At 33.4% G+C, this 27,872-nt stretch overlaps 1 long non-coding RNA gene and 1 pseudogene across 1 annotated transcript; one reads left to right on the top strand and one right to left on the bottom strand.

The window, feature by feature from the left end:
* The first annotated feature begins 8,390 nt into the window (after nt 1-8,390).
* LOC117241556 lies at nt 8,391-10,500 on the top strand (annotated as a pseudogene).
* Nucleotides 10,501-14,179: 3,679 nt separating this feature from the next.
* Nucleotides 14,180-27,582, bottom strand: LOC117241557. Its single transcript, XR_004495055.1, has 3 exons — nt 27,403-27,582; nt 14,845-14,976; nt 14,180-14,220 (listed from the first exon to the last, which is right to left on the bottom strand). It is a non-coding gene; the product is annotated as an uncharacterized LOC117241557 (long non-coding RNA).
* Nucleotides 27,583-27,872: the final 290 nt, after the last annotated feature.

The raw sequence follows: 27,872 nt of genomic DNA, 5'->3' as shown, positions 1-27,872 counted from the left end.
TGATCAATACTAACCTTTATATATAGTACCTAATAATGTTTGATATCGGTTAATTAATATGTTGAAATCTAATCGCTTAATGTATGTACATTGTGCATATAAATTCTATTATAACGTAATTAAATATATCCTACATTTTTAGAGGAAACGTGAAAACCGATCTAAAAAAAAGGAAAAGTGCTAGAAGTAGCTCAGAAGAAGAAATAACACAAAGCCCTACAAAACATAGTAAATGAGAAAAGTGTTTTAAGCGAAACAATTTCAAGGAAGATCGCGGGTACTTCACAGACACATTTACAGGATCATCTTTCTATAAGAGAAGATGCAATACAGCCAGAAAAGTGTTCAATGACAACAAGAAATAGTAATAGAAAGAGAACTTTTTTACAGAGTGAAAACACGAAGATGCATCAGCTAAAAGAAGAAGATGAGTCATTCCCTGAAGTGAAAAAGTTTCAAGCAAATATTCAGAAACAAGAAATTAAAAAGCGGCAAAACAGATCTATGACATTGTGTTTCGATCGCGGAGAGACGCGATCGCGAGGAAGCACGCCAACGGGAGTCGTAAATTCCCGTCACGATTAGATAATCGACGCCACGAAATGATCGATCCCCTATTTTGATTAGGATAATAGAGGTGATTAATTGAATATGACACTGATGTAACAAGGTGTGAATGACAGTTTATTCCAACAACTTTGTGAAGAAGATAGTTACGCTGGTGCGTATGTATAAGATAAGTGACTGACTGATCTTCGGGTGTAGACCCGGTCGAAGGATGTTGTATGTTTGAAGGTTGAAGAATCAGTGATGTTCGGTGACGATGCTGTAGCGGAGGAAAGCTAAGGATGCGTGTGTCTAGCGCACGGGACCATCGGATTTGTTGTTAATTGGTTAAACGAAGGTTGGTGGACTAGGAAGGGTCTTAGCTGCTCTCGATAGAAAGTTGTTATTAGGAAGCATCGTACGTGGGAAAACCCAACTTTCCCTTGTCAAGCCGTGGTAGACAATAATCTTTAGAAATGATTCAGAAAACAGATGTTTGTTGGGTCTGAAGGACCTTAGCAAGCAAATTAGTGGGATTTATGACGGGTGCTTAAGGTTATTGAGAGTACGCCGTAAGAATGAGCGGACATCTGGGGCCTGTCTGGCCCGTGGTGTATGGCCGGGTCCAGGTAGAGTGTTGCACGACGCAACATATTGAGTGAAGATGAAATACAACCATCTTCGGAGGAAGAGAGAATGCTCTATTCGACCCATTTGAACAGGCAGGCACGGACACTTCAAAACTTGTTCAACTAGGATAACTAGAACGAAAACACGAGAACAAAACACTAGAGCTATTGCACGAACAAAAGCTTTGAAAAATACAAACATTGCAGAAGAAGCGATTGCATATAAATCCGCTGCGTTAAATGTGCAGGTACACACCCCACTGACCAGTGCACTAAATCACCGGAAACCCCAACGAAGTGCATCCACTGTCAAGGTGACCATTCTGCTAACTACAAAGGCCGCTCAGCCTACAAAACCTTATGTATAAATAAGTATCCCAAGCTTAGAGCCAAAGAGACAACCAATCAAATACCCAGTCTTCCGAAATTCACTACTACTTCAATCTCCTATACCACTCCCAAGCAGTACAAGGAAATCAAAATAATCCAAATAACCACAGGGACCATTCTCAAAATAATGTCTCCAATTCATAAAACACAGACAACGTCTCTAGTGTCACAGTGGCCCCGGGAATGCAGCAATAGGATAATCATATCTCACATACCTTAGCCATCGAAACAGTAACTAAGCAGTAACAGGATCCCTATATGACCGGCATCCAACGATAACCCCTCCACAGGAGCCAACCCCTTGATATAAAAAAACCTCCCAAGTCAGTACTCGACATTCTATTCTGTTCTGTTATAACATTCTGTATCGTTACTTTGTCAGTTTCTAATAAATTTTGTAATAACGATCATAATTGAAATACGAATCTATTAAGGAAATTCGAGGATTTGGTAATACAAATAATTGACTATATTTCACACACAACAGCTACACATCTATATTACACTCTGAAGAACGTCTTGCACGCACGCTTGTCGCCAACCGACTATCCAGAATCTTTTAACGGCTGTCTTTTGTCTCAACTAAGACCTGGACGCACTCTGACCCTTACACACACACTCTCATGTACAGTGTAAATGTATCACTTGCCTAACAATTTTTATGATCAGATTTAAATTATTAATATTTGTATTTTTAGTAATATTAATTAGTTCTTTCATTTAATTATATAGAATTAGATATATAAATTTAAATAATAAATATTTAATTAATCGTTTTTATTATTTAATATTAATGTTTTTAATATCAATAATTTTTTAAATCTTGAGACCTAATATATTAACTTTATTATTAGGATGAGATGGTCTGGGTTTAATTTCTTATTGTTTAATTATTTATTATCAAAAATTTTTATCATTTAATTCAGGAATAATTATAGTAATTTTAAATCGTTTAGGTGATTCTAGTTTATTAATAATTATTTCTTTTTTAGTAATTTTTGGTACATGAAATTTAATTTTATATAAAATAGATTTATTAATTTTATTAATGTTCTTTTTAATAGTATTTACAAAAAGTGCACAATTAATATTTATGATGTGATTACCAGCTGCAATAATTACTCCTAGTTCTGTGTCTTCATTAGTTCATTCATCAACTTTAGTTACTGCTGGAATTTATTTATTAATCAATTATGAGATAATAATTGATTTTAAATATAAAAGATTTATTTTAATAATTTCAAGAATAACAATATTAGTTTCAGGAGTTATAGCTAATTTTGAAATAGATTTTAAAAAGATTATTGCTTTATCAACATTAAGTCAATTAGGTCTTATAATAAGAATTTATTCTTTAGGAATAACAGATTTAACATTTTTACATTTATTTATTCATGCATTTTTTAAATCTATAATATTTATGTGTGTTGGTGATTTATTCATTATATCAATGGTATTCAGAATTTTCGTTTTTATTCTGGTATATTTTATTTATATCCAATAAAAGGATTATTAATAATATTTTCATTATTAATATTATGTGGATTTCCGTTTTTAGTAGGATTTTATTCTAAAGATTTAATTGTTGAATATTATTTTTTAAATATGAAAAGAATTTTTAGTACAATAAACTTAATTTTTGGAACAATTTTTACAGTATCATATTCTTTTCGTACAATATTTATAATAATGGAAAATAATTATATAATAAATTCAATTTATTTAAATGAAGATTGTATTATAGCTGGAATTATATCAGTAATTTTAATAATTATATTAATTTTAAGAAAATTTATTTCTAATTTTTTCTTTTATCAATTAAATATTAATTTAATTTATAGTTATAAATATCTTGTATTTAAGCTAATATTATTAGGATTAATATTTTTAGTATTAATATTAAATATTTATTTGAAAAAAATTAATATTTATCAAAAGATTTTTTATAATAGAATTTTTTTATAAGTTTATAATGAGTTATTTAACAAATAAAATAATTTATTATGAATTTTATTTTGAAAAATGTTTAGTTGAAACATTTACAGGAAAGATTATAGGATATGTTTGTGATTTATTAGAAATACATTTTAGATTAAAAATTTCTTATTTATTATTAATATATATTTATTTATTAATATTAATAATAATAATTTGATTATAAATATATTTATAATTAATTATTTAATTATTATTACTAATTTATATTTAAATTAAATAAAGAGAAAGATGAACTTGTTTAATTTAAATAGCTTATACATTTAGAGCATAATATTGAAAATATTAGGGAAATTTAAAAAATTTTTGAATGTTAAAAAAAATATTTAAAAATATTAATATGTATGTCGGATTAGCACTGGGAGTAGGGTTGTGGGCGTCAAATGAATCTTCACGGGAATTAGCCATTGGTACGGTACACGCAGGTGTAGTTTATTACAATAATAGAGCTATTACAGTCTTGACAATTGATCACGACAATTGGCACTAGTGACGATGGTCTCAGGCCCGATAACGAATCCGCGGCCAACGGGATCACAAAAGAACGTGTCGGAGATGAAATAGCCGGAGGAGAGAAAGGCCGGAGCCTTCCCTTTGCAATTTTGCGAGAGTCTTCTGGTGCTTTAGCCTGGATTTTGTCATAGCTGTAATTAAGCAATTGTTGTCATTTGTAATTGTTCGATATATGTGATAGCGAGGGTGGGTTCGAGGTGGCAGCTGGTCGCCGAGCGTAGCCGCGGTCACGGGATAAACGTTTTGCCTGACGAAGGTGTGGATCGGTTGTATTGTTCTCCCTAGAAATCACATAGACTTGTACTTTGGAGATGTCGATATAATGGGACACACGTTGTATTAGGAATCAGACTCCAGACAGAGGCTGCCTAGCAACGACGTTTGGATCTTTCTCGATGCTTCCACAGAGTATACAACAAACTCTTGGCAGAGTCTGCCTAGCAGCGGCGATTGGAAGCTTCTCGATGCCTCCAGCGAGCATATAACGAACAAAATGCAGTCGTACAGCGAAAAAGATTTTCATCAGATATTCATTCGTGTGATCGCCTTGGAAAGTGATACATCGAGCAATTTACCGAGTGCCTCCGCAATCGTATTTTTTTTTGTGTTTAAATTATTCTACGCATAGTAAAGGGTTATCCCGTTGACCGTGGATTCGTTTGGAATCATTAGTTAAACTTATCATTTGTTAATCTTATCATTCATTAAACTCAATATTCATAATATTTTGTAAAATCTTGTATATTCGCGTAAATATAATCTCTGTTTCATAAAACGATGGCTAATTCAAACGAAGAATCGTTACACGCCTTAAATTCTAATGTTAACCCGACATATATATATATATAATATTTTAAAATATTAATAAAAAATAATAATATTACTATAAATATTTAATTATCTATAAAATTAAATTATAAAATATTAATACTTAAATATTCTACCCTTTATTTTTAAATTGTTTAATATACAATTCTTTTTATTTTGAAAAAATGGAACTTACTATAATATAAATTGTATAATATATAATTTAAAAATTTTTTATTTATGATATATATATATATATTAAATTATAAAATATCAAAAATTTTAATTATATATTAATATAAATAAAAAATATTAATGATACTATAAAATTAAAAATATTAAAAATTTTAAGATTGTATTTTTAATATTAATAAAAAAATATTAATAATATTACTATAAATATTTTATTTATAATATTTAAATAAATATAATTATTAAATTATAAAAATATTAAAAATTTATAAATTATATTTTTAGTTCTAATAAAAAGATATTAATAATATTATTATAAATATTTTATTTATAATACTTATATAAATATAGTAATTATTATTATTATTAAATTATAAAAATATTAAAATTTTTAATTTAATATATATATATTATTTATTCATTAATACGTTCATGCTGTAATACACGAACATATGCGTTACTCTGCTACTCACGATGCATCGTAACAAGTATGCATTTTTGTATGAAAAACCGTTTACTTTCATTTTATGTTCGTTTTTAAAGTCAGATGCGATACGAAATAACGTCAGTGTTGTTTTCTGGCTGCTCGCGAACATATGATATCTATTCCATTTTCAAATTGATTTTATCTACACGTTAAAGCGAGCTGTGGAATAAATCAAACTTGCTCGAGCCTGCTTGAATCTCTGTATCATTGTATCATAATGTGAGAACTTTCACAAGCCTAAATCTTGGCAGTCTGACGATCGAGAATATTGCTATCGGAAGAATCGCTCTCATCCGTAAACAAGATCTTTCCAAGGATTGCGTTATAATTTTCTTAGCGGCTAACCATCGAATATTCGTCAAACGACATAATTTCGCACACGGCGAACCTTATAACGTACACCTTTTTGGCGTATTATTTTTCCCACTTTTTTTTTTTATTAGCGTGGAGGACACCAGGTCGCTTCTGGGAAAAAGCGGCGTGGTAGTGGCGGACGCCAACGGACTAAAACCTCCATGATGACCGTCCCGGCAGCGATCTAGAGGGGCCCGGGAACTGGTGTGTGGGATACCCCCCCCCCCGCGCTCAATACACCCCCTAATGGAGCGATATACGGCCACGTCACACCGCGCCTCGTCGCCGGAGCCGCCGTGCCAGACAGTCCGGTTCCCCTGCCGGGCTGATTTGCTGCCCCGGGGCGCTGAGTTGCCAGCGCCTAAGTTTGCACCTCACCGGGGGGCGCGACGGATCTAGCGCGCCTCACCGAAGCGCTTCCATGGCCTCTGCCGCGCCCTCGCCGGTCAATTCTCTCAGGGTGAGAGTATTATTTTTCCCATTGCTGCGTGTGAAACCCCTATTGGACAAACTGTTCTTTGCAATACATCGATGGATAAATACGCGCACAAACACGCAATACGTGCAATAGAATGCTCGAGGTCAATTTTGTGATCCTCTTTTTCAACAGATCTTCGCAAATCCGAAGGTGTAGAATTACCTCCCAAAGACATAAGATGACAACAAACACTTTCTTGACACACTGTATAACATTGAGGTATCCAGTTTTGCCACGTACAATTTTGTCATTGTCACGTTTGACTTTGTTCATTGTAAAGTCAAATTTGCACACTCCATCTGTGAAACAGTACGAAGAAATCATAGTGACTTGTATTCCTTATGATATCATGATGCCACATAATATATAATACAATACAATAATTCGCGAACAGATCACTCGTTAATTGCTTTTAAAAGAATTACCACGGAAGCTTCCTAACACGCTACCCGGGGGCTAGGGATTTATTTCGTCGATAAGTTAGGTTATTAAACTTATGTTCTTTCATTGAAGACATCGATGGACGCTGTGTTCCAGAAATGTGTTCCAATCACACTTGGCGAAGCATAATAGTAATTTACAATAACAAATACTTAAGAATGCCTAATTTTGTTAAATATAGGGTTCAATTTACAATTATGTAAATATTACTTCTTGAAAGTAACTTCTTAATCAATTTTAACAAATTTTGTAAAATCATGTAATAAATCTTGTTATTTATCATACGCGTGTATTAAGCCAACTGCCAACCGAACATGTTCAAACTGTATTTTTTTCAAAACGGGACCTTAAGCTAAAAAGCTTTATTTCACATATTCGACTTGTTCTTGTATGTGGTATCAGCACCTAGTCGGATGCCCGCGTTATGCAGGACACCCTGATGGCGTTGAACGCAACGATTCAAATTGAACTGAAAAGTCGTTATGTTTTCAGAGGACTTGTGTGTAGAAGATGATTGATCGTGAGATTTATTAGACAAGATTGCTCGTTGTTGAAACCTTCAAGTATATTTTCAAATGATTAAATAAATAATTATAGATAATGTTCGCAAAGACGGTAGATACTCGTAGATACTGATCCATAACTCTCGTGAACTCTTTACGATTGCGTCCGTTTAAACTGGTATAGTATAAACAGATCGGGGGAGAGTCGGAGAATTCAAATTCGTCTTTGTTCGACGGTTCGACGGTAACGTAACGGCGACATTGTTTTGCCCGGAGTTTATTTATTAATATATTATGTATGTCCTCACGATCTTACTTACACGATACTCCGAAGCAAAAAAAAACAACAACATGATTTGAAATGTTCTCTAGCTCATGTACCGCTACGTGTACTTTGAAGGAGCAAAACTGACACAGTTCCGCTTGTGACGCGAGACGGAGATTATCGTTTCACTTCCTTTAACGCATTTTTGCCATTGAAAGACACTAATTTCTGTGACTTGCTTTATCTCTGTTATAAATCTCTCTTTATATTTAAAATTTTATAGTTTTTATGCAAACGTAAAACGTAAGTAAATATTAATAAATATTATAATAATATAATATAATGCTATATAATAATATTAATAAATACTTCGCTATTTACTTATTTTATTTCCATTAAGGTATATTGTATTTTTCATTGCATTACTTTCATTTTTATTTAGTGTAATAATAAACGCATACGTTAATATTCATTGGCATTAGTGTAATTGTAAGCTTCACTGTAAATTTAATAAAATTTATAAGAACGGAATTATTAACAGGGTATATATGTGTAATTAAACTAGATTCTATTCTCAATGTTACTTCATTATTTTATTATTGTTTCATATATATATATTTTTTTTTAATTTACATGTGCTTCTAAGTTAATAGAACTAAACACATGTGTATGTATTAATTGCTATATATGTCATAATTTCAACCATAATATTAAATTATGGTATGTATTATTAAAAAGTATAGTTTAATGTATATATTAAATACATATCATTTATTCGTAGATTTTAAATATGGATACTGGATCAAAGAAGGAGATTAAAGAAACGATTACCAAAGATATATCGAATATACATAATTATTCCTTGGATGTTAAAAAATATGTTAACAACCAGCTTGAAGACACTCTGAATTATTTACATGGTTTAATTCCTGAAATACCACAATCAGTCACTGGCCCTTCAACTACAAAGAGGCCGAAAGTTTTGAAGAAAATAGGTTATCGCCGTAAAGAGACTATCCCAGAAAATGATATTATCAATACTGATAATACAGTAACAGATTCAGCAGTACATGATAAAACAGAAAATAAAGATGTAAATACAGGGGATGTGCTGGAAACAACAATTGACCGAACAAAAAGAAAGGCTGCAATAAAAGCTGCAATTAATATTAAAAAGCAGCAGTCAATGTCACTTGTTACAAAATTACGAAGGCTAACTCTTGATGATGACAGTAATGTAAATGTTTGTGTCATATTATGATGAAATTTAATACTTTTAATCTTACTCCATATCTTATGTTACTAATCAATACTAACCCTTATATGTAGTACCCAATAATGTTTGATATCGGTTAATTAATGCGTCAAAATCTAATTGCTTATACAATTGTATGTACATTGTGTATATAAATACTACTATAACGTTGTTAAATATATTCTAAATTTTTAGAGGAAACGTGGAGGCCGACCTAAAAAAAGGGAAAGTGCTAGAAGTAGTTCAGATGAAAAAAACACAAAAGGTCCTACAAAACATAGTAAAACAAAAAAGAATGTTTTAAGCGAAACAATTTCAAAAGAAGATGCAATACAGCCAGAAAGGATTGAACCATTAAAGTCTTCAATGACAACAAGAGATAGACAACAATATAAAGAGAACTTTTTCACGGAGTGAAAACACGAAGGGTAAATATTCTAATATTATTGATGATACAGTAATTCCATCAGCAAGAAATGATATTGAAGATCCTTCAATGTGCGAGGATGCACTTGAGAAATTTACTCCTCTTATAAATTCCACGATGGACATCAATTCTACTTATACGCAGAAGATGATGGACGCTACCGCAATTGTAGAACCTTTATCACCAATAAAATCAAACGAAACTGTAGTAATTAATAAAAACTTGGCTAGTAGTATAGGAAAAAATAATGAACCTAAACTTACATCACGGTCGCCAATAACTCTGCAGGAGGAGGTTCAGCAGCTGAATCAAGCGATTGGACTCACCGAGTTCGAAGAATTATTCGCAGAAGATGAGCCATCCCGTGAAAGGGAAATGTCTAATAGAAACATGACAAAACAGGACATTCAAAATGAAATGAAGAAAAATGTGCCCGTAAGAAGGAGAATCGAGGCCTTTGAAAAAGAAAAAATTTCAGAAAAAGCCATTGTTCAAAAACTGGCACGAAGATCTGTCGAAAAAGCAAAAAAAATCTTATTAGCGAAACGAAAGAAGGAGACTCAGATTATGACATCGCAGGTAACATTACAAACAGTATCAAAGTATTCTTCTGTTATAAAAACACAAGCTATTATTCATTCCATATTTTATCCAAAATATAGCTCCAAACAGCAAGGTCCACTTCTGTTTTGCACAGTAAACCTGACGACGACACATCGGACGATGAAGCCAGACCAAGGCGTACAATTCCACATTAGGCGCAATGTAAGTGTTGTTTTACTTAATGAGTTAATAAACATTATAATGCATGGAGTACTCGAATTGTTATCAATTTTAGCGTACATACGCGAAAATGAACTTGCAATGCAACGATAAATTCCGAAGAAAGCAGTCTATAAATTCTTTGATAGAAGAATGTGCACACCAGATTTAACTGAAATGTTTGAAAATATAGATAGGACTAGATTACAACGCACGTCCAGTGCAATATGGAAGACATCACCGCGTTATTCCATGATGGAAAACGAATAGAAGTTATAATTTGTTAAACTGAATGTTGTTGATTTCAAATTGTGCCTTAGAGCAGGAATACTTGCCATACCTTGCGTGTAATATAAAAATGATGTTACATTGCAACTATCGTTAAAAGATGTATGTGTTCTTAAAATATACCAATGAACGTAAGACTATTTCACTTTTTATATTTTAGAATGATCATAGGCATATATTACTTTTATTATACTAATCAAATTTTACCCTTTTTTCTTATTTATATGTATCTTCTTAAGAATTAATAAATAAACCAATTAATAAATAATTGTTTTGGTACGACTTTTTAATGAGAAGTAAATTTTATTAGATTTGCCTTATTATCACTGTCGTGTAATAATTCGCGAGATACGCGTGATATAATTCGCACGATTAAATAGCACTGGTGATTTCGTCTCTTCGTGTAACGAGGAGGGTCTGGTAAATGGGTCGACCGTGGACGTTCAATCTTGTAAGAGAACAAACGGCGGCACCGTATCGTCGAGCATTTTTCTTTCGGTCAACAGCCATCCATTTTATATTTAGCACATTCGGTTGCGACGCTAAATTTTCGTTACACCACCAGTTGTTTCGTCTGAAATTCGCGTGACGTAAGTGCATTACACTCTCGCACCCGTCAGCCATTCCTGCGACCACTTCGCGTGCGTTAACTCGATAATATTTCGTCTGTTACCTTGTCGCCGTTGCTGCTTGACACATCTCGCTTGCTGGACGACTGATCGATGAAAATTAAAACGGGACGCTGATTTACCGTATCGTTATTTTTGTGTCAGGTATTCTCTTTTTGCCGTTTCGGCGAATTATTTTCATTTCGAACTTTTTTAGTCTTATTGTTACGTCGATTCTTATATTTCAAGATCTAGTCTTGTACGTACGCTGGGGAGCGCTTTTATTTATTGATTCAACAAAGAATATCGTTGTAGGTGTCATACATGCGAGTAAAAGTAACGAAGTACGAGCAGTTTCACTGTAACATACTTCCTGATAATTTCTCGTTATTTATACCATAAGAAAGTATCAAAGAGGAACTCTTATCTCGAACGTGGATCTATTTGTCGATAATGCATGCGTGTAATACTCGAGTGTCGTTCATACAGCGTAAATATACGTGCACATACGTAAACCTTTTATGATTTTTGTATCAAAGGCAGACCTGCTATAATACTCACAAGTGAAATATAATTCTACGAAAGAAAATGGAGCAAAAGAGTTTCGTTGGCAATATATTCTTCCTTTTTCATCACAAGTTTCCTCTTTGTTGTGCTTCTGTTACATTATAATCCTGTTAGATTTACGCGCGCAAAATTTCACTTTGTTGCACTATATCTCATCATCGCCATCTGCCGAACACGTGTGAGAAACGCGGTTTACTTTGTCTCAAAGCGAGCAAACGTCTAATTTCACAAATTGGATTTTCATCAACAGCGAGAAGGGCATATGCGATGTAAAGGAGGCTGTAAGGGCGTCCTAGGGCTTACGGTGTTTGTCACGATGCCGGAAGTGGCGCCGAGCAGACACGTCAAGGGAGAATCAGAATCGCTATTGGGAAAACCATCATGAACATTTGTCCTTCGCGCCATCAAAATTCTATCTTCTGAGATATTTTTCGCGTTTCCGAGGTCATCGCCACTCTCCTTAACTTTGAAATTTGTATTAATTTGGAGAACCTTGCAAAAGTACGCAAATCTGCTACGATAGTCGGATAGAGAGTATCGGCAGAGATCTGTTCCTTTATAGTGAAACTCTCTCGGACAACTTAGATGCTACCAGATATCGATTCTCGCATCCAACCATTTCGTAATAAACGTTGATCATTCAAGAAATTTCTCAATTGTCATCCGTTAATTTCGCGCAACTTTTGCTTTATTTTAGCTACGTGGGAACCTATTAGTGCGCAAATGTTACCCCGAAAATGTTACTCCTCTGTGCCAAATATCGTTCACGTGTATAATCAAAGTTGCATAAAACCGCGTACAATTGCATCAGGAAATTTCCAATAATTTGCTCGTCTCGCAGGACGAAAACAGGCTCACGAAGGATCTCTCTGTCCTGGCTATCGAATGTACCGCAAGCACGTAGTTTCAAGTGTCCATTCTCTAGAAAATTCGAAACAATTTATGGTCGATGGTCGAGTGAACGGTGCAACGGTCGAGTCGGAAAGATCAGAAAGACAAATCGTCATAGTTCGAACAGACCGGGAAGCAGAAACGCACTTCCATGATCATTTGTATCGTTGCTCGATCTGTTGCTGCTCAATGACCGACCAAGCTGTTGATTTTTCTTTTTCTGCGATGCTACTATACTCTACACTCTATGCTTTATACCGTTCTTTTGCCCGCTATTTACCTTGTACGCGAACTTTTTATCGCTAGTGGATTGCAAAAATCCTTTTTTATCACGAATTTTACGTAACAATGCATAGGTCAAGGTGGACGTAAGACAAAGGAAGGTGTAGATAAATAAGACAGGGTGTATTTAAAAATAATAAGTTATTTATTACAGTTTATTTAATATGTATACAGGCTATTCGTATTATAGCAGCGATAGCTAGTGTTAAATTAACAATGACAGTTTCTATCGTAGTTAATATTATATTGGTTATTGGCCATGACGAAGGCGAATTTTGATAGCCCTGGTCGAGGTCGGTGGTCTGGATCTATAACAAATAATACTATATTAATATAGCAAAGAAATGTCGTAAATATCGATATCATTTGCAAGGCGATCCTTTTTGGGCATAGTAAAATTATGTTGATCAGTTTGTGGATATTATGTTGAAATTAGATAATAAAGTTATAGATTTACCCGTTTTAAGGGATTGTTCAGGCGCCGTTAATTCACTGGATATGTCGCCCTGAAGCAGGATGTTTAAATTTTAGATCATATATTGTACTGATAGGAAGTATTTTATCGATACAATTATGAGTTTATTTGATTAAAATATCTAACGTAGTGTCTAGTCACCAAACGAATTAGTAGATCAGCCGTGAACAATGACAGTAATTTGTATAATAACAAAGGATAAGCCAAATATAGCAGAATGACTCATCGGCTAGCGGGAGGTTGTGTCTAATTATCAAAAGCGAAAGAAATATGAAAGATCCTAGTTTGTAGGACTTGTTGACAATCAATGTCAACAATTTTTTCGTTTGGTCCATAGAATGTTTTGAGTGGGCTGTATTTCGACACACGACAAAATTGATAACGTAAATAAATCTTATATATTTGTTTCAAGAAATGATAGCTTGTTTGTGAGCGGTATCTTTAGACAGGTTGTTGAAAACTGAATGTTAATTCGGATTTTATATTTTCAATAACTTCGCATGAGTATTTTAGTCAAATCTAGCACGAATCGAACAGGTGAAAACAATCTATACGGCGTTCGTGCTGAGGTGGTATGGTGATAGGTGCGTAAGAAACTACTCTTGGTGTTTTTAACGAACAATAGTTTATTTAGAACTAATCAACAATCAGAGTTAACAATTAACAATTAACAATTAACAATTACACTTAACAGACAACTGGTAACAACTAACAAATAACGATAGACACCGAGAGATCATTCGACGCGTTGCTATGCAAATAGTACCGAGGAGTTACACATTTAATGGCGTAAGACAGACTGCCTGTGCTTTTGTTTCGGATCGCGCAGATTCTTCCCTTCGTAGCCCATCGATATCCCCCACTAGCGTGCATTCATTAGATGTGCCGCCAGTGCTGGCACGTGTATGCTCTTCCGAGAATTCGGCGGAAAGAGTGTGAAGATATCGATGGTACATTGGGCACGTCGGTGTTGCGCTTTGCGGCGTCGCGCTTTGCATCCGGAGCCGTTGAAAAGTTCCGTGGCCCGTGCCGCCACAGTGCTTGGCAGGTTTTTATTTTGTTTACCTAGTGGATCGGTATGATAGAGTTCGAGACATGTGGAAAGTACGGCTTCCAAGCAAGCAGGGGCTGATTCAGCGCATTAAAATAAGAAGAAAATTTCGTATAAACGTTTTCGAGTAGACGCTTGCTTTGTGTCACAGTACTTTCTTACCTATCTTTAGAGAAATTACTCGAATCGACCAGTTCCAGTTTCTACGGAAACGCGAATGCGTCGCGTCATAGATCGTCCATCTTGTTCGAACAGCTTACACGAATTTGTCGAAAATTTTGATCGTCACGTCAACTAACGTTTTATAAGTAAGAGATTTTAAACGTCCCCGTATTTAATAATCGAACGGATTCGGATCCGAAGAGCGTATTGGTCCGGAAATAAGGCCAGCACGATTTATCTATTTTCCAAGAAATCGTTCATCTGTGTAATGTTTAGCATCGCAAAATAAGCTATAAGCGGAACGTATGGTCATTAGGCATATTATGTTATATAAAATTTTCTTCTTATTTCAGTATTCAGAATCAACCTCTGCCATATTTTCCACCTGTTCTGATTCACCTTGTATAATATATAAGAATGATAATTGCAAATATATTTGTATAATAGCTCTATGATAAGCGCTTAATAATACATACAGTGAACTTGTACAGAGTAACGTTTGCTGACTGTCGGAGGCACATTGTTGCTGTCTATGCAAAGACAAGTGCCCATTTCTTGTCGAAGAACTCCAGTCAATTCTAGCGTTTCACCCACATAAGTTTTCAACGCTGAAACCTGAAAATATATAGTCGTTATTTTTTAGCTTTGCCTCTATTTGATCTTCATCTTATCTGCTTACGCGCTTAATAATAGAACTAGGTTTGGTCTACGTAAAAAGTAACTTCTTTTTATTAAGACTCATATTTATTAAGATTTAATAAGATACAATTTATTAAGATACATGTAACGAAAGGCAGGAAGTAGTAACATTTTAGGTGAATTTGCATGGATCGAATATGCTGATGTGTTTACGAATAAGAGAGTATTGATCGATAATTATTAAAGCCAATTGTTTGTGACATGGAAATAAGCAAAAGTCATTTTTAAGTTTAAAGATCTTTAGTTTAGTATTGAAATGTGTTTAATGTATTTTAGCAAAAGTAGATAAAATAGGAATATTAAAAAGTTGTGTTTTGAAGACAAAATTTGACAAAAATGATGCATATACAAATGCTATCTGTGGTCATTAATATATTTTTTCGTTATCGACAGAACATTTTCCCTTGATTTTATTGACATATTGGATTAATCACTTATTTAAGTTACTCCTTGTTGAAACAACATCAAAATCGTATATTGTTTCATGCTAAAAAATCTACTAAATCCATTGACAGTGAAACGATATTTCGTATACGGTTCTTACAAGAATTATTATTATTTAAGACTTAGGAAAACGTATATACAGTAGCCACGCACACTGTGCGTATTTCTGGCGCGCGTTTCCGTTCAGTGACAGTACTTCGACGGACTGGATTGCCGAAGCGAAAGGGTTAAAAAAATACGATAAAATCACATGTAGCTCTCTATTTGTCTAGTCGCTTTTGTAGCAATATCACTATGTCCTCTGACATACTTGAGGTTTCTTACAATTCACAAATTAAATGAACAACTGTGCAAGCGAAATCGCTGCTGTAGAATCCCCGCTTCTGTAGAATCAGTCGTATGGATTTCAAAATTTAGTGTGTCGCCGGGATTAGCGTTATCCAAAGTACGCCACAGGAATAGAACATAAAGATATTTCTCAAAATTTGTTATTGCTGGTATGATATTGCTGAAATACAAGGCTGCAGTTTCTTAATGTCGTCAAAACATTCAGTTCTTTTTTGGTCAGTCACTTTTCGCGTGTGTCACGACCGGCATACTTCAAATCCGACGGACTGACGATAGAGATAAAGATGTGGCGGCACTCGGCGACAATGTATATCGCTGAAGTGCCTAATGAACCATCAACATCCCAACGGTCCTTCCACCGAAGGTTCTAGAAGAAAGAGCACGTGGCAACGATCGCGGACGCCTAGCAAATGCATGGACGGTGGGGATGTTGAGGGATGACAAAAGAAAGTAATCGGATCCGATCGAAAGTAAAATCATAAGAGTCAGTCTTAGAAAGTCACACCTAGAGTTCGGAAGTAGATTGTAAAGTGTATTGATGTTAGAAAAAAAATAAAGTTTTCTTTTTTTATTTTTTTACCTCAAATTCCTTTTTTATTTTGTTATTTTACGTGACACGTGCTTTGTATTGCTCTGTCGAATTTGAAAGTTTCTATTACGATAGCGGATGGTGCGAAAGACGCAAGTTTCTAGTATTTTAGAGATGTCTGAACGTCAGCTGCGTGATTATGTAACAAAAAATGGAGATATCCATTGAAATATTTTAACACGCAAGAGATTTCATGTTAAGACAATACACGCAAAGTAAATACACACGAATATAATAGTATATCCCTTTAGATGTCATTCGATTTTTGTGTCATTCATTTTTTCCCCGATATATTTGAGCGATTCGAGATAAACAGGATACACTTCTAAACAATTCCTCTCAAAAGTGGCAGGAATTAATATTTTTTCTACTGAAAACAAATAACTCTGGAAATATTGAAAATGTAAAAGAATAGGAAGCTTAAAATCCGTTCACTTGTCGATGCAATGAGCAGAACAATACATATTTGCGATAATAAGAAGAATATCTCTAATGATACTGTAGTATCGGGGAGAAGGGCCCAAGAAACGTCGAGCTAACTACAGACAATGTCGCGAGAGCCGAGGCGCTGTCGGCTCCATCAATGCATTACCGGGTCCTTCAAGTAAATAGCCTTGCCGAAAATACCTACGTGACCCTGGCTACGAGCGTCTGCAGAACACGCGTGCGGTGGGCCTAGCAAAAGACAATAGAGTGCTACAACGGCCAGAGAGTCAGTCGAGAAGCAGGGTGCGAGTTGAGCGGACACGGAGTGTGAGTCGGCGTGCGACGATATTGTAATCGGTCCTTTTGTTATTGAATATCACTTATTAAAATACACTAAACTTTGAACTCTACCATCATCACTTGTCCTTACTCTAAGAAACCATCAGTTACTACAATACTTTTAATACATCAAAAGGCAAATATTATAAAAAGATTCGACGCGCTCTTTGAATACAGCTACTATCAAGATGTATAAACATCAGTACACATAATTAGCCTAGATCGTGTCGAAGTAGTAAGTACGTATGTACTTTTGACGAATTTTTAAATTCAAAATTCTTTTGAAATCACTTTTAAAATACAGTTATTCTTAGAATATGATTTAAAATATAATCTTCTTTTTACTTTTTGCGTAATTTATTACGTAAATCATTACTAAAGAAAGTTACTTTCCAGTTGTGTTATAAAGTAATCCACTTTGTATACAGGTATGTAATAAATTGCCAGAAACTTTGATGAGAACGAACTTTTTATTAAAAAAAGTGACATCTTTCATGTATGATTTTCTCTTCAATCTAATATTTGCTTGGTAGTAGTATATGAAATATTTTTGAGCTAAAAGTAAGTAATAAATATTTGGTAGGTTTATATGCGGAATGCATAAATAATTGTTATGAGTATGGAAAGTATTACATTTTTCTGTCTAAATCGTTTCGGTTCAATTTGGAAAATCTTATTCTGCGTGTGCAATTAATACCAGCAGCATGTCAACTCTAAAGTTTCATATCACGAAAAGAGTTTATGCAAAAGACGAATAAGAGTTAAGTTTGACATCGAGTAAAGAAAACCCAATTTGAAATTGATCTAACAGTGTTTTTCTAAATTATTTCTAGGTATTGTTCAATTTGTTCTTTTCTCAATATTGTTGGATTTAATTAACGCAGCGTCATATTTACGCTAATATCTGCTTGTTAAGCATAATTTTAATATATAATAACATGATCTATAACTCTTTACAATTTATATTTTATCGTGGCATATGTTTTAGAATATTCTCCGGCTTCTTGTAATTTTTATTCATACCTATTCCACGTGTATCATGTTCTCTTTATTAATTTGAAACGTTTTACACGCACAGGTGTACGCGAGTACTATCAATTACACGTACATACAGAACTTCCTCAAGCTAATATTATCAACTCTAGAGCTATTAATAAATGTTCTTAAAGGGGATACTTCTTCACGACATGTAGTTTAATAGTTTATTAACACATTGACTGCCACGCGTGTTTTCAAAAAAATCTGCGTCAGGCCACGCGTACAGCAGTACCAAGCGTTCTCTGCTAGGTGCTCCCATCGATATTTTAGTAATGCGAATCGCTCAAGTGGTGGTCTCAAGAATGATCTTTCGTTTCGCTTGTTCGCTACATTAAAACCGCTAGCTGTTGTCGAATATAACGAAGGAAAGTGTGGTATAGATTATTCCGATCAAATGGTTTCTTATGCCACCACAATTAGAAAAGGAATCAAATGGTACAGAAAACTTGGCATTCAATTCCTTCTGGGAATTTCTGTTGTAAACGCTTTGACGGTTTACAAAATTGCAACAAGGAAAAATATAAATATTGGAATATTGTTATTCTATAAATTTATTATTATTATGTTATTTTTATTTATTATTATATTATTTTATTATTATTATTATTATTTATTATTATATACTGTTATTTTATAAATTCAGAAAGATAGTTATATCCACTGTATATACTACGTACATATATGTATAAAATATATGATTTTTTAGGAATATCTCTCTACTTTAAACTGCTACTAGCAAAGATACTTTGCAAGTAGCATTCTTATATGTTGGATTACAAGCTATTTCAATTAGCCTTGTAGTGAATATACTGTACAATATTTGTAATTTTAGCGAATGTCGTGATATTGTTCTGTAGGAGTACCAAAACATAGTTATCTTCTATTAGCAAATAAAATTCTATTTTTGATGAAATTTAGTAAAAAATATTAAAGTATCCGAGGAACAATTTCTTTTGCCTGCAAAAGTCACTTTGAGCAGGTGAAATCGAATCCTCAAGATTTTGATTAACTTGTGATGATCCGAGATACAGTAAAACTTTGCATCGCTCTATTGAAAAATATTTGTGCGCTAGGAATAAATCTCGAGTAAATAATGAGTTTACTATTTTAAAGATAAAACGTGTAACGGGCATTACATGTAAGAAATACAATGCGGGCAAAATAACAGCTCACTTAACATTTCTGTTAATTTCTAAATACATAGGATTTTTCACCAGATATTAGCGCTTTTATTGGAACAAACAAATGAAAATGAACAATTCCGTGTAACATATTTCGGAGCCATATTGATCTGATATGTCAAACATATACATTGATATTTCGAAAATTAAAAATTATTTTCTGGAGTTGACATGTTGTTTTTCAGGTAAGTAAAATGTTTTTTAATGTATACTATATCTAATTTATTAAGTGTAATTACCAGTTATTTGCCCCACTTTTATAATTTCCTTTGTATATTATATACATTATAATCTAAAACGTATTTGTTCAACGTATTTGTCGTCCAATACCGATGATTTAGTCATAGACCGAATTTCTTTTACCTGTAAGTTCAATATTTTGGCAACTGAGACTAAATTAGAAGGTGTCCGTTTAATTTTTCTTCTACCTTTTCCCATAGAAAAATGTTTGAAAGTCCAAAACAGAAAAGAGAGAAATGGTCAGAGGAGAACATGAATGGGGCTTCGAAGCTACTCTTCAAAAATAAAATGGCCCAAAGACAGGTCACTGAAGCTTTCAATGTTTCAAAAACGACGAATGTGAAGTCTGGGCACACGTCGAATGCGCAGATCAAGAAAATATTAAGTATTTTCCATACGATATACATAAAAATCAAATTTGAATAAGAATATGTATACTGACATCTAGAGGACTTTTTAAAACATTATTAACCATTTAGAGCAAAAGATCAAATAATTAAATAATTGATCGGTACTGGACGACAATTTTTCGTTTCCTACAAATTCCGACATTACTATTCTTGCACATTGTCAATTCGTCAATTCGTATTATTGAATTTCATAAAATTAATTTTCCTACTTTTATCAAGTTCCATTTGTGCTATAAAGTCACTTTGTAAATTTTCATTTTTACCAACTCTAGCACAAGGTACTGTGCGACTCTCCCCTGCATCTTATTTTGTATGTGATTCGAAATCCAAATTATTCGATATTTTTCATACCAAACTACGATAAAGATTCTTAACAACTTCTGCAAGATTACCTATACTAGCATTTATGACGTTCCTGTCTCACAAGATCAATAACCAAGCCTTTTCCTCGATTCTTTTTCTCTGATGAAACGTTAAATAGTTTTCTTCCTTCTTTCTGTCCGGATGAATTTTATCTTTTTCGTAGGTCATTGATATCTGGTCGCTTTTTTAAATTACTTTTTCCGTAGTTTTCATGTCGCAATAAAGAGATTAAAAAATGCTGGATCAAAATTCTTAATGCTTTTCTCACCCACTCCGTACTGTTATCTTTCTGTTCATGTTCAAAATAGCGAATAGAGGTACATATAGAGGCGAATACTTCTGTGTTTAGTCTATTGACACCCCCTCCCTCTCGCCCCTTGATGAGGTTGACTCGTGTTAGATTACAATATCAGTTTGCCTAACAATCAGAACTACATGGAATTTTGGGGATATACAGGCTGAGTCTTCAACAGCAAACCACCTGAATAATTCTTTCAATTTTTTGAGACGCAGGGAAATGTTTGAAACAAAAGTTGTTTGGTTTCGAGGAGGCTATTACGCGATGGAAAAAGTTTTTCTCAGATGGACGCGTTTACGAGTTTTAAAGAACACTTTAATAGGCTTCGTTTTTTTTTAAGTGTAGCCGTGTAGTTTTGAATACCTATTTGTCCCATTGTTGCTCTTTTGAAGACGGATTTAAATATCGCGGTCATTTAAGGTCACTCAAGGTCATAAAACGTAGTAAAATAGTCCAATCGAACGTAATGTTTCAATATTCCGAAACAAAGGAAAATGGATTTACCATTTTCAAGATAAGCGGCCCGTTTATAAAACACCATTAAACTAGGAGACGCAATCAATTGGAGAAAAGATAAATTTTCTGTGACTACTTATCGTACTCGAATTCGACTCTACATCTTCGTTACTTTGTCGAAATTGCTATGTATAATAATTATTAATTATGAATAACGAAAGAAATCCTTAACCGAAAAATACTTCGTTATTCAGTATTCGTTGTTTAATATAATTATAAAACACCAATCAATAATAACACAGGTACTTCACAGTGAGATATTTGAATTATTCATCTAATATAAAGAATAAGAATTTTGGAACAAAAAATTAAACGGTTAGTACAAACATTCGATAATTGCACGAAAAAGTCCTCTACGTAGTTACACAGCCGTCGTGTCCACTTTGAGAAGGACAGATTTCCCTGAGGTATCGCGGAAATTTGGCGGTCCATTGCGATCAAGCAGTGTAACATGATCCAATATTATCAGTTATCGTTGAGACAATGTATCCGAGTAATCATTCAAAACTGAAAATTGCCTTATTTTAGGCTTTTTAAAATTAAATTTCCACTAACGCATTTGTAGGATTTCCCCGACTAAAATAAGATCAAACATGATATAATATGAATAATATTTAATTATCAATTATTAAGTAAGCAAATATGTTCCAAATTTTATCGTGTTTGGTGTCATTTTAACCAGTAAAACGCAAGAAACATATTAGCAAAAATTTCATTGATCAAAAATCGCAAATAAGAATCTTTCAACTTATCGCCAGCCTTTAACGAGGCTCTCTTTCTCTTTCATTCGCGTTGTCAATTTTGAGGAATAGAGTCGTTCCTACGTCTCCATAATTGTAACGTTTCAGTCCCGATTTTTGTGCAATTATCGAATGTAATTATTAAAATTGTATACACGACATATTACAAACATTGAATCGAATTTTCTTCTGCAAAACGTTATCGAACACGAAAAAACGAACACGAATAATCGAATCGAAAATTACTAAACGATCGGCTGTTGGATAAGTGTTTACTAAGAATCTGACTAAGTACACTCTCTTAAATGCAAATGACTCATTGAACTTTTTTGATATTAACTTTTTAATGAACGGCAATCCTCGAATAAAATCTTACTCAAACTGATAACATTAACAAAATATTTAAAAAATGTCAAAATCGGCGGTATCTCCTTTTTTTGTAAATATTTACCGGCTATTGAATCCATTGATTCTCGATTGCCTTATCTGTTTGCTTGTGTATATCTTTTATATATACATAGATGGATACACAAATAAGTTTCGTCTATGGCGAGATCAATTTAGCCACCTGAGTAACCAGCTATCTTTCGAATCAACAGATACAATACCGATACAATGATACGACATGCGATGTACATACTCGAAACGTTACAGATTGAATCAATGAATTAATGAATTAATGAAGAGTAGCTGCTAATCATTGGTAGGATACACGCTTGTTAAAGATCGAAGATGTCCCTGAATTAATTAGCTTTGAAATTAAAAGGTTAGGTATGTGGGAGATTTTGCGTTTGAGGAAAATTATTCGAAGATAGCAATATGGTTGATGATACGGAAGTGTAGGGGTAATAGGGTGAATGCAACGAGCAATGTATAATAAACAATTGATAATTGGTAATAATGTATAAATAATTCGTAACGATTAAGAATAGAAGCAGATAGTAATATTTAATTAGAACCCATGTTTTTTGTTTCAACTTCCAATTTATGTTCCTTTGATAGCAAAAACTAAAATAGAATTGATTATAATAAATTTTGAATATAGAGATTGAAAATTGAAATGGTTTATCAATTGGGCTGATTTCAAACTAATCTCGTAAAAAAGTTGTAAAGAGGGGAAATATAGCTTTAAGAAATACGCAATTAGTCGAGTGTTTACGGTACGTGCCAATAACAAGACAAGCTTTTGACTTTTGGAGAAGTCGACTGTAACAAAAATATATTATATATATTATATTATATTATATATTATAGCTATAATTTTAGCAGATACTGTTTATCTATTTCGTTTTGCGTGTATTAACGTCCTCATGGTGTATCGTATAGTAATTAATGCATCAGATTATATACATATTGGTGTTTGTAGGTAACACGTTATACAGAGTGGAGAAGCAGCATCAAATTGTCACGATTGCAAAATAAAATGAGTGAACGGCTGGTGAACGAGCAAAATACTCGTACAATAACAAGTGAATGTAAAGGGAGCTCTAAATTCCAAGAAATTCCATTTTATCAGCCGAACAAAATGTATAATCTGATAATGTTTTGAGGATAGTAAGTTAGGCAGGCGAAAAAAACAGGTGTTAACGATCAAGTATAACAGATACACAGTAGTAAATATTCAACAATTTTTCAACCGTAATGTATTTATACACAAATCTGCGTACTTTGTATCAAAGTTTCTGTTGAAAATGACAACGTGAGTTCGTGCTCGCCATCCATATGCAGATGCGTTAGTGATAAGAAATAGTAACTAGAGGATGATGCTAGTTACAATCGATAGATTTAATCGATAGGCTTAAGATGCTTTTTTGTTTTTATCCCTAGTTTTTGTAAGCGTGTGCAATAAAGGCTTTTTTGGCTCAGAACGGTGTAATAGATTTATCCATTCAATAAAATAATAACTACTCTGATCTTACCTCTGAGTATAGAAATAACAACAGTTTCGATACACATATTTTTATGTACAGCATGTATAAAAAGTGTCAGGGCGTATAAGTGTCCACTAGCGTGATTTCGGAGGATCGGAGCCTCTGGATCTATTGATTCATGCAAAATTTTGTAAAAATTGACGTTTGCTGGCACCGTATGCTACTTAGCACGAGGATCAAATGGAACTTTACTGGGAAAGTATATTTGGATACCATGATGTGCAAGATATTATTCTTGTATATGTAGGATTTGTATACATTTTAATCAATTTACTTTTTTTAATCAATTTAATCCTCATTTTATCAATAAATCCAATTATTTTGCCATCTATCTCTATTACCGACTATCGAATTGTTCGTTGTTCCAAAAATGTGTTGCGCGCAATACTGGGCACTATTAAATAAATTTTCATTTAAATAATTGTTTAAATGTTAAAAGACAGAAATAAATTATTTGCAATTTCAACAAGTTTAAATATATTATTTAAAATAATGAAATTAATTGTTATTTACAAATTTTATTTTCTATTATTCTAAAAGAAAGCTAATAAAATCAGAATCTTTGTTTGAAAGTCTTTTTTCACACAGTAGATAATTCTGTAATAATGTGAAATCACACTGATTGCTCCATTCTCTTTATCACGGGCTATCCCACCTGCTAACGAAAACTTGTTGTTTTCTCGTTAATGTCACATTGCTTACTTTCTACCTGACTGCGAAATATAAACTTGTTGCGAATAATCTCGATGTAAGACCCAATGGAATTTCAACGTCATTTCTCCAGAAAACGGTTCAATTGCGACTCATAGCTTATTTTGAAAAGTTGGCAAGTTGGTCCTCGCGATGAGTAGACGTTTGTAAAACTGTATCATCTAGAGTTGTAGAATTAAGGTGGTCCGGTCAAATAAGTGTATTTTTTATATACTCTGTACATATACAGGCTTTTCCAGAATAATTCCATACCGCCAGACAGGATAAGACGTCAAACAAGAAAAAAAAAACATTTTTCTTTTCTTCAGCTTATTTTTGCGCGTAAACTTTTTGTATTTAAAGCTAAGGTTTGAAATAGTTGTCGATACTCTGTCACACTGAACGTATTTCATTGTAAGCTAGCTCAAGCAGAAACAAAGCCTTATACAAGAAAACTTCATCCTCTTCCTTTGACTTACTTTTGCATACAGAAAAATCTGCAGTCTAAGTGTGCTATCCTGAGATTCCTTGATTATACATATCTTTTCTAAATTTTTCGTTTCTGTTAACAAAACTTCCATAAATGATAAAGTGCAGGTATTTCTAAAGGGAAAAAATGTAAGGAAACTAAAATTAACGCCCAAACACCCAAAATTTCAACATTAACCCGCCATATATATATTGTTAAATATGTAAATTCGCACGTTCGTGGGGAGACGCGATCTCGAGGAAGTGCGCCAACGGGAGTCGTAAATTCCCGTTACGATTGACTAATCGACGCCACGAATCGTTCAATCCCTTATTTCTTTTGGGATAATAAGGGTAGTTAACTTGAAGAGAACGCTGCTATTAACAGGTTATTATATATGTCGGAGATGAAAGGAAAACCGGAGCCTTCCCTCTGCAATTTTGAGGAAGCCTTCTAATGCTTTAGCCTAGATTTTATCATAACTGTAATTAAGCAATTGTCATTTGTAATTGTTTGACATTTGTGAAAGCGAAAGTGGGTTCGAGGTGACAACTGGTCGCCGAACGTAGCCACGGTCACGGGATAAACGTTTTGCCTGACGAAGGTGTGGATCGGTTGTATTGTTCTCCCTAGAAATCACATAGAATTGTACTTTAGAGATGCTGATATAATGGAACACACGTTGTATTAGGAATCAATCTCCAGACAGAAACAGGTCGTCCCATATAACGTAATACGTTATAACGTCATCCCATATAACGTAATAAGTTATAACGTTATACCGTCATACCATATAACGTATTACGTTATAACGTTATAACGTTATAACATATAACGTAATACGTTATGAAGTTATATCATGTAAAGTAATACGTTATAACGTTATACCATATATCGTTACATATGTCACGACCGGCATACTTCAAATCCGACGGACTGACGATAGAGATAAAGCACTCGGCGACAATGTATATCGCTGAAGTGCCTAATGAACCATCAACATCCCAACGGTCCTTCCACCGAAGGTTCTAAAAGAAAGAGCACGTGGCAACGATCGCGGACGCCTAGCAAATGCATGGACGGTGGGGATGTTGAGGGATGACAAAAGAAAGTAATCGGATCCGATCGAAAGTAAAATCATAAGAGTCAGTCTTAGAAAGTCACGCCTAGAGTTCGGAAGTAGATTGTAAAGTGTATTGATGTTAGAAAAAAAATAAAGTTTTCTTTTTTTATTTTTTACCTCAAATTCCTTTTTTATTTTGTTATTTTACGTGACACATACATCGACACTCTGTGTTACCACAGATTTTATACGAAATAGTGAAATTGGAAATCGAATACTGTATTCAGAGTTAAAATATAATGCTATATGGAAATGAAATAGCACTTCAAAGACTTGATAGATTTCGTTAATAAAATAAAGCAAAATAAATCTTTAATTCACTCACTACGAATTTATGGCATTGATTAAAATCAATGAATGTAGAGTTACTTCCGATTAAGGGTACAACTGTTATAAATTAAGAGCATAATTACATTGAATTAATGGGAAAATGTTGTTATAAATTATTGTTATAACTGTTAAGAATTAATGATGTAATTGTTTTAGATTAATGGCTTAAATGTTATAAATTAATGGCTTAAATGTATAAAATAATAGTTCAAATATTGTAAATTAATGGCTAAGATGTTGTAAATTAATAGCCTAAATGTTATAAATTAATAACTTAAATGTATAAAATAACAGTTCAAATGTTGTAAATTAATGACTTAGATGTTGTAAATTAATAACTTAAATGTTATAAATTAATAGCACAAATGTTGTTGAGAATTGTGGATCTTTGACGTCGAAATAATGTTATAAGAACACTAAATTTATACTGAGGATTAATTTTAAAATAGTAATATATTTATTTCATGGACGATTTCTTATATATTCATCGATACACACTTGCACGCGTCTCAGCACTTTCTTCTATACCCGACTGTTAACCGACTGGACAGTTTACATTCATCTGTTTTCGAGACGCCGCGCACACACATACATCCACACGCTGATGTTCACATACAAGTATCTCTACTACACATTTAACCCAGTCCAACACAGAAAATTATACATATCTCAACAAATGTTATAAATTAATAGTTTAGACGTTATAAATTAATTGCTTATATGTTATATATTAATGGCTTAAATGTTATAAATTAATAGCTTAAATATTATAAATTAATTTCTCAAGTATTGTAAATTAATGGCTTAGACGTTATAAACTACTAGTTACAATGTTGTTATTTGATATTTTTTTTATTTACCTTATATTTAAATTCTTCTTGGATGTTCACTGTCCGGAATTTCAGGCACGAAAGAGCTCGCGCGCGACTTCCGCGTTCCTTATATATCTTGACAAGGTGTCGAGATGTCAATCAAACGTTAACGATCTCTTGACATAGCAAAGGAGGGGTTTTCCATTGTAACAAAATCAAATTGAACAATTTCTTAATTTTTATCGTAAATTGGCGCCTTCGACGATTTAATACGGTATCCATTTTTATCATTTTAATAGTTTCTACAAACTAAGACTAAATTCACACCTCCTTGATACTAGTTTTCGACTATCAATTAGTTTGAACAAAAAGGGAAAAGAGCCTAACGGCAGTCGATGACGTTACTGTGAAATATGTTATGGTATTTAAATAATCAGCCAGATAAAATTCATATTAATCCTTATATTATATTATCGATATTCGTTCATTTACTCGTGCTAATTACAAAATAAAATGTT

The sequence above is a fragment of the Bombus vosnesenskii genome, unplaced genomic scaffold, assembly GCF_011952255.1.
Source record: "Bombus vosnesenskii isolate JDL3184/JDL3185 unplaced genomic scaffold, Bvos_JDL3184-5_v1.1 scf7180000016099, whole genome shotgun sequence".
NCBI lineage: Eukaryota > Metazoa > Arthropoda > Insecta > Hymenoptera > Apidae > Bombus > Bombus vosnesenskii.
Note: the sequence above shows the minus strand (reverse complement) of the source record. Positions and strands in the feature narration are given on the sequence as shown.